This window comes from Mus caroli, unplaced genomic scaffold (assembly GCF_978045245.1).
Source record: "Mus caroli unplaced genomic scaffold, Mus_caroli_1 scaffold_14, whole genome shotgun sequence".
Lineage (NCBI taxonomy): Eukaryota > Metazoa > Chordata > Mammalia > Rodentia > Muridae > Mus > Mus caroli.
Genome location: NW_028227269.1, coordinates 43374498 through 43383246, shown reverse-complemented (window position 1 = coordinate 43383246; position 8749 = coordinate 43374498). Strand labels below are relative to the sequence as shown.

At 41.0% G+C, this 8749-nt stretch overlaps 1 non-coding gene across 1 annotated transcript; it reads right to left on the bottom strand.

The window, feature by feature from the left end:
* Nucleotides 1-940: 940 nt before the first annotated feature.
* Nucleotides 941-1071, bottom strand: LOC115032876 (small nucleolar RNA SNORA17). Its single transcript, XR_003838532.1, has one exon. It is a non-coding gene; the product is annotated as a small nucleolar RNA SNORA17 (small nucleolar RNA).
* Between the last annotated feature and the right edge of the window lie 7678 nt (nucleotides 1072-8749).

Sequence of the window (8749 nt, the reverse complement as noted above, 5' to 3'; positions counted from 1 at the left end):
CTGCAGCATGTGGGGGTATAGGGGCAGCTTCCTGCCTGCCACAGGTGGCAAGGGACACTGAGTGGGATATCTCTCCCTTTCCCATGTCAATAAATGGCCGACATGTGGTGGGGCCAGCTCTACCATCCTTAAGCCCTCAGGGCCAGCTCACTGGCACCCCTGCCACCAGGATCAGTTCTACTGTGATCCCAGAAGAGGGGCAGGGCCAGCTGTTCTGCTTTCATGACCTCAGAGCCAGGTCTCCCACCTTCTGCAGGTGGTAGGGGGAGGGGAAAGGAGGGTATCTCTCTCTCATCTATGCCACGTCACAGGAGATGAGTGGCAGGGCCTGATCTCCCATGCTCATACCCTCATTCCCTCAGGCAGGTTTACCTGCAACTCTTACAATGTGTGGGCCCACTTCCCCAACCCCACTACCCCAACAAGGTGGCAGCCCAAACCACAGGCATCCATATGGACTTTGGTGGTAACAGACCCCTGCTGTCGGGTCACAAACCCAAACATGAACACCCAATGGCACCACAGCCCAGGACCCCACCATGTTCCTTTGTGACATCTCTGGCTACTCACATCAGACTGTTCCTCACTATCCTCGAGTCTCCAGTTCTTCCTTTCTTCATTGTGCCCACATTGTTCTGCTTCTCTTTCTCTTCTATTTCTCCACCACTTTCTTGCTCCTCTTAGTGGTGCCTGAGGTCTCTGCATATCTGGTTTTATCTCATAGTGCAATGTTCCATCTCTGCATTATGGCACCAGGCAGGGGTCATCTCAGGCATGGTCTGCCCTGTCCCCAGGTCTGCACAGCACAGGACTGGTGGCCATATCAGGTTAGCTTCCTGTCTGGGGCCATATAGTGCCAGTCTGATGGTCATCTCAGTCTCACTCTTCACTTGGCCCATCTGCTGGACTGGTAGTTGTCCCAGGCTCGCTTTTTACAGAGAGTATTGGGCTACTAACCATTCTGTGTTCACAGATCAGAACACTGAGCATAAACATGGCATCTCTTGTCTCTGCCACCTACTAATGCACAGGTGACACAGCAGGCAAATCCCCAAAGCCTCTAAGGGCAGGAGATTCACATCTTTTTTTAGAAAACAAAACACATTTAAATGTATTTAATTTCCTGGTCCTAGCTAACCTTGATTTAGGGCATAGATTATCTCCTTCTGCCTCTAAATTTAAACAACTTTTAACATTCTTCCTTCAGCTCTATTTCTTCCTAATAATGTTTCTTGGGATATCACCCAATACAATTTGAATGGTCACCACTAATGCATAACTTCCTAATGGACATCTATCTGTGTCTCCTATTTATAACTTGTAACCTCTAAAATGCAAAGACCTTTCATCTAAGCCAGGTAATAAGCCAGCTTCCTAAGTCCAGCAGGTCATATCTTCCTACACCGTCTCTTTATCCATTTATACTGTGATCTCAGCTATTTGGAGCTAATGATTATTTCAATCCTGGGCTACACACAAATATAATGTATCTTTTTCTGGATTTTCTGAGATTGGACTTCAAGGAATCTTTTCACTCAACTACCTTCTTGTAAAGTGTGTGTGTGTGTGTGTGTGTGTGTGTGTGTGTGTGTGTGTGTGTGTGTGTGTTGCTTTTATTGTGGTAATCAAACCTAGGACCTTATATATGTTATGCATGCACTCTACTACTGAGCTAGATTCCCTGACTATCTGCAAGCATTTTCTGAGAATACTACATCCTATTTTAAAACGGTTTGACCTATCTATGTGCTAAGTACTAAGAGAAACAAGTTAGCATTCTTTTTGCTATACCATTTTCTCCACCCTATGTCAATAGCCTAAAAATAAAACGAGCAGTTTAGTGTTTCCTTAGTGTTTGAAACCTAATTTACTGGTTAGTACCTATGATACACACACACATGACTAGTACATACTATTCTACCATGATGCCTAGCTCATGGTGCACATATATCTTCTCCCACTAGTAGGAAGGTGGAGTCAGGCATGGTGGAGTATGAACATATCCCTAGCACTGGCTGGAAGTGAACTCTGTGCTCAGTGAGAGACCATATCTCAAAAATGAAAGTAGAGAGGGATAAAGACACCTGTGATGTTTATCTCAGCTCTCCACACATAATGAGTGTGCACACACACACGTACACACACACTATATGCACATACTCACATACATAAAATAAAACACACACATACAACTAATAGTGTTGTCTGGTAGTTAAAAGGAAAGTCAGAGATTCAAAACTTTAAAAATATGCAGCCTGCTAACAATTGCTTTGAAGATAGAAAAGGCAATATGGCCAGGAATGCCAGGACCATAAGATAGTCTGTAGAGGTGAGAGCAGTTTCTAACCAACAGGAAACAAGGAAATTGGGACCTCAGATTTAGAGTTATAGAGATTCCACCTCCCAGAGGAGATCCTGAAGCCTGACAATCCTGTTAAGAATGAGACTCAGAGCTTATGTCCCTTGCACTTTCTGGTTAGGAATCACTCGACCCTACACCATAGTTTCAGCCATGTGATACCCTGAGAACTGGCCATGACACACTTGACTTCTGATCTACAGAATTATAAGCTAATAAATGGGTGCTGTTTTAGACTGCTAATTGAGTAGTACTTGGTGGGACTGGAGTGAAAGATTAACACAGCCGGGCGTGGTGGCACACGCCTTTAATCCCAGCACGCAGGAGGCAGAGGCAGGCGGATTTCTGAGTTCGAGGCCAGCCTAGTCTACAGCGTGAGTTCCAGGACAGCCAGGGCTACACAGAGAAACCCTGTCTCGAAAAACAAAAACCAAAAAAAAAAAAAAAAGAAAGAAAGAAAGAAAGAAAGAAAGAAAGAAAGAAAGAAAGAGAAAAGAAGAGAAAAGAAAAGAAAAGAAAAGAAAAGAAAAGAAAAGAAAAGAAAAGAAAAGAAAAGAAAAGAAAAGAAAAGAGAAAAAATGAGGAAACCAAAGTACAGATGAAATGTGCATAAGTTCATGGCTGACCTGGCTTTACTGTATGCCAATCTTGAAATATTAACACAAAACCTGAGGTTATAGTTACTACTCTAGTTTTAGTAATGTATTCAAAAATATGTTTCACTAGAGGCACATTGGACACTTTGCAAACTTTATATGCCCCAGTACAGGGGAACGCCAGGGCCAAAAAAATGGGAATGGGTGGGTAGGGAAGTGGGGGTGGGGGAGGGTATGGGGGACTTTTGGGATAGCATTGGAAATGTAATTGAGGAAAATATGTAATAAAAAATATAAAAAAAATGTTTCACAATAAAATGCATAAACAAGATAATAAAATGCTGAATAATGAAAACAAAGTGTGACAGAGTGAAGTCACAATCAGTTTAATGACCATTCCCAAAGAGGAATGAATGGCAAATGAAAAATTCAGTGTGCCTGCAAGGAAACATATAGTAGTTTGCCTAAAACTTTTATTACCTATAACTTTCTCAGAAACAATCTATTTTTGCTTCGGACACTGATAACTGATACATAGTTACCAAATTAATGAATTGCAATGAATTAGTAAAGCAGCGTGTATAATAGATGACAGAATTACAATTCTCATAATGATGTCAATAAGTCAAATCTAGCACAATGAAAATTTGGATTTTGGTTTTGGTTTCATTTTTGAAAAAGTGTCGCACTATTTATTCACCTGATTAAGGCCTCGAACTCATAAGCCCTCTGCTTCTGCTTTCCAATGTGCTAGTGTTAAAGATGTGGCGCACATGTTTTAGTGATAGACTTAGACATTCAGCACTGGAGTCAGACTGAATTTGGATGAAGAGATTTAACATTAATTCTTACAGCAACAAAAAAGCAGAAGGCAAGTTGACCTTAAGCTTAACATTTGTCAACTATAATTATTGGAACCTTGAATAAAACTTCTGGATATATCTGAAGCAAAATGATTGAAAGCTAGTTAGTCTACACCTAGAGGAACACATTTAATGCTGTTTGGTATACTGAACTAGAGTTACAAAGGTTCACAGAGAACAAGTTAACCATGACAGGCTAGAAGATGTCCTTTCCAAGAGACTCAGTTGCGCTAAACGCTTTCTGGCAGCTCAGTTGGTTTTACTTTTCCCAACAGCTGCTCTGGTCTTTTTGCAGCTTCTCTTGTTTACTCTTGGGAGGAAGGGGCCCTACAGAGTCTACTCAATTTCAGGGACTTCCTAAAGCTATTTTGAATTATTTACTTTCTGTCTAAAGAAGCTTCCCTGAAGGATAGAATGTTTCAAGGTTGGAGGAAATGGATACAAGACAAACAAAAGAAGTTTCTTTAATTTCAGATGACCTTAGTTTCTGTCAAAGTTGAAAAAAATAAATCTGGCACAATAGTCATAAAAGCAAATCAGGAATGAGCTCCCAACTGTAATTTGGAATAAATTTTTGTTTTGTTTTGTTTTGTTTTGTTTTGTTTTTAACTCTGTGCCTGTGTGCATGCGTGCAGGCAGAGGCTAATATTGAAAGTCTTCCTCCGGGTCCCTTCTTCACTTTGTTTTGAAACAGGATCTCTCATTAATCCTAAAACTCACCATTTGACTAGACTAGCTAGCCAGCAAGTCCCTTGGATGCACCTGCCTGTACCTATTAGGGCTGAAGCTGCACGCATGCACTGTGATATCTGACTTCTTTATATCTGTGCTCTGGGGATCCTCGCTCAGGTTGCTGTACCTATACAGCAAACACTTGACCCACTAAGCCATCTATCTCCCCAGCCCCAGAAAATATTTCAAATTCTACTTTTCTTCCAACTATGTATGGTGACTAGATGATGAAATGATATCATAGTAATTATTCTTGAAGCAATATTAGATGTTCTGTACCTTTCCCATTTTCATAGTATTTTTATAAGTAATTTTTAGTGGATATTTTATTTACTTACATTTCAAATATTATCCCCTTTCTGATTTCCCCTCCGGAAAACCCCCATCCCACTCCCCTCCTCTGCTTCTCTGAGGGTGCTCCTCCACCCACTTGCCCACTCCTGCCTCACTGCTCTAGCATTCCCCTACACTGGGGCATCAAGCCTTCATAGGACCAAGGACTTTTCTTCCCATTGATGCTAGATAAGGCCACCCTCTGCTACATATGCAGCTGGAGCCATGGGTCCCTCCATGTGTACTCTCTGGTTGATGGTTTAGTCCCTGGGATCTCTGGGGGTCTGGTTGGTTGATATTGTTGTTCTTCCTATGGGGTTACAAACCCCTTCAGCTCCTGCAGTCTTTCCCCTGACTCCTCCACTGGGATCTCTGTGCTGAGTCCAGTGGGTGGCTGAAAACATCTGCATCTGTATTGGTCAGGCTCTGACAGAGCCTCTCAGTAGATAGCTATAGCAGACTCCCACCAATATTAAAATATCATTTCTGATTTCACTATCCTAAAATAAAGCCATTCAATTAAGGGTGGCTTCTACTTTACTTTTTAAAAAGATTTATAGAGATTCAAGAAGGCAAAGGAATCCCCAGACTGCTTACCTTGTGTCCCAACTTGAGTTTTGGAACTGTTTTGTAATCCCATCCATCAGCAATTGAAAATGTCTCAATTTGGCTCATACAGTATTCCTTTATTAACATTTCTTTCCTCCATGGTATCTTTGGTGCCTTTATGACCTTGTTTCTCACTCCTCTTACTAAAAGATCTACTGCTTTGTGCCTTAGTTTCTCTACTTACAAACTTAGTACTGTGGTTCATGCCACTTACAAAATTGTGTATTTTTGCTGTTCCAAGCTAAGTACTTGACCAAGGGGAGTTTTCTAAAGTATAATGTTGTGCAAATGAGAATTTAAGTTAATTAAATTCAGTGACATTAAACTAACCATAAAACTCCCAATGTGTACAAAATGACTCATTTCCAGCAAGCCCTACTTAATAACACTAAATTGTAAGGGGTTATGATTTAGTTAGCTTCTGTGCCAAACAACCTTAAGACTACAGTTTAAAGGAAATCTTTAGAAAGAAAACTGCATTGCAAAAGTGATTAGTTTTGATTATTCTTCCCAGAAAATAACTCTTAAAGTATTGGATCTTGCTCCTGTATTACAGGAAAATGGAATGAAAGAAGAAGAACAGGTATTGATATTAAGATAGGGAACCAGTCACGAGATAGATGCCTTGCTGCATGAGATGTAACTTGATCTTACCTGTTATGGATACATCAAGGTTTCAAACATGGAAACACATTTTTCATAGCAAGCTCACTTGTAGAAATTAATATTAAGGAAATTATTAATAAGGGGCTGGCAAGATGGCTCAGGGGTTAAGATCATTGCCTGCTCTTGCAGAGATCTTGAGTTCAATTCCCAACTACCACATGGTGGCTCACAACCATCTGTAATGCGATCCAATGCCTTCTTCTGGTGTGTCTGAAGACAGCTACAGTACATACATATATACATACATACATACGTACATACATACATACATGTGTGTAAGTAATAATACATCTCTTTTAAAAGGGAAATATTAATAAAGTATCAAAATATATAAACAATATGGTTCATTTTCTTCTGTTTTTCTTATTAAGACAAAGTGACCCAGATTCCTGATTCTCCTGCTATATGAGCCAAAGTTAATCAATAAGACCCCACCTGTCTAAGGCAAGGTAACCTCCTGAAATACTGAGAGTTGTGGTTCTTAGAAAATAACAAAGCCACATGGGAAATATGATGACCAAATGGTTTTGTCCTTAAAAACCTCTACAATACTTGTAGAATCCAAAATAAATTTAAGACCACCCAGCCCCTTCCCCTCTGAAGGGACTTTCAGGAACATAGTGGTCAAAATGATTAAGTCTACAGCTACCAAAACAAAATGAGCTGTTCTCAGAAAAATAACCATAACAAGATTAGCAGTTCCCAGAGAAATTTCCCTACCCCATCCCACACTGAATTCTGAGGAAAACCCACAAACTGCCCTGACCTTGCTAGAATTCCCTGTGACTTTAATAGCTGTGATGTTAATAGCTGACCCATATGTTCAAAATGTACTGCTACTTTGCTGATAACCCACCATAAGAGCAGACAAAGTGAGTCACTAGGCCAAAGGTAATGACCCTATGCAAACCAACCAATGTCTGAAAAGGTTACTTGCTACACCAATGAGAATAAGCCAGCTAGCCCTATTACCTAAATATGCCCCTTACAAGGTATAAAAAGTGTGTTCTTTGTTTGTTCTGGGTCTCTCCTCTTGCCTGTGTGCTGAGGAGGGTCCCCAATGCATTGGATCAATAAAAATCCTCTTGTAGTTTGCAGAATTGGTGGTCTCTGTGGTCTTTGTGAGTGAGGGTCTTTTGACAGACTCCAACATACTTATCTCTGTAAAAGTAACATTTCTTTCATCAGACTAAGTAATGAGATAAGAGCTTGTCTTAGTCAGGGTTTCTATTCCTGCACAAACATCATGACCAAGAAACAAGTTGGGGAAGAAAGGGTTTACTCAGCTTATACTTTCACGATGCTGTTCATCACCAAAGCAAGTCAGGACTGGAACTCAAGCAAGTTAGGCAGCAGGAGCTGATGCAAAGGCCATGGAGGGATGTTACTTATTGGCCTGCTTTCCCTGACTTTCTCAGCTTGCTTTCTTATAGAACCCAAGACTACCAGCACAGAGATGGTACCACCCACAAGGGGCCTTCCCCCCTTGATCACTAATTGAGAAAATGCCCCACAGCTGGATCTTATGGAGGCACTTTCCTAACTGAAGCTCCTTTCTCTATGATAACTCCAGCCTGTGTCAAGTTGACATACAAAACCAGGCCAGTACAAAGCTATACCCAAGTTTTACAAAAACATGGCTGCAGATGAGCCCAGAGTATTTCTATCTCTGTATCAACTATCTCTAGGCCTAGTTATAGAAGCTTCTAGCTTCTGTATAATCTAGTCTTTGGTAAGCCTGGTCCTTGAAGGTTTCAGCTTTCAGTATCTGCTAACCTAGGCCTAGAATGTTAATAAACTCACCCATCTAGCTCTTTCTGAACTCTCAGTGACTGGTCAAACTCAGCTCTTCTGGCCCAAATTTCTCTCCAAGCTGGCTGAACTGATAAAACTTCTCTGGTAAAAACCTCTTCCTTTTTCCCTGCACTGCTCTTAAGTAGTCTCTCCTGTCCTCATGACAGTTGGACATCTCCTATCTCTGATCTCTGACTCCTTCTGTCAAATCTTTCTCTGATTTGGCACTTTGTCTACCCCTCAACCAGACATCACTTCCCAACATAGCTGCTTCCTTCTACAAAACAACTTTACCTTCAATATTTTGGATTAAAGTTGTATATTAAGGGCATGACTATTCCAGACAGAGGGATTAAAAGTGTGTCTGAATTCCAGCTAGATCACACAGACCTAGAAGGTCTTTGGATGTGATCCCTTGCTGGAGTAGACATGTTGCTAGATTAAAATTCCTCTACATGTCTCAGTACCTCTCAGAGAGCCTGACCATAGTCCATCCTGGTCTGTACCTAATTAAAAGTTGCTTCAAATTTGGCTCAAAATTGTGAGACATTTTTCTCTTGCTAATCTCAAAAATTAACATTTGGAAACCTACAGTGAGATTAAAACAAAAAACAAAAACAAAAACAAAACCTCACAATGCCCTCACCCCCACACCCAGCTAGATTCTGGAGCTAGCTAGGCTCTTTACTCCAGGACTGGTAGGCTGCTCCATGGGAATGCACTTTGGAATATTAATCCAACGCTCTGAGACATGGCTTCAGATCTGTCCCTACAGTGAACAGTCATGTGGTAGAAAC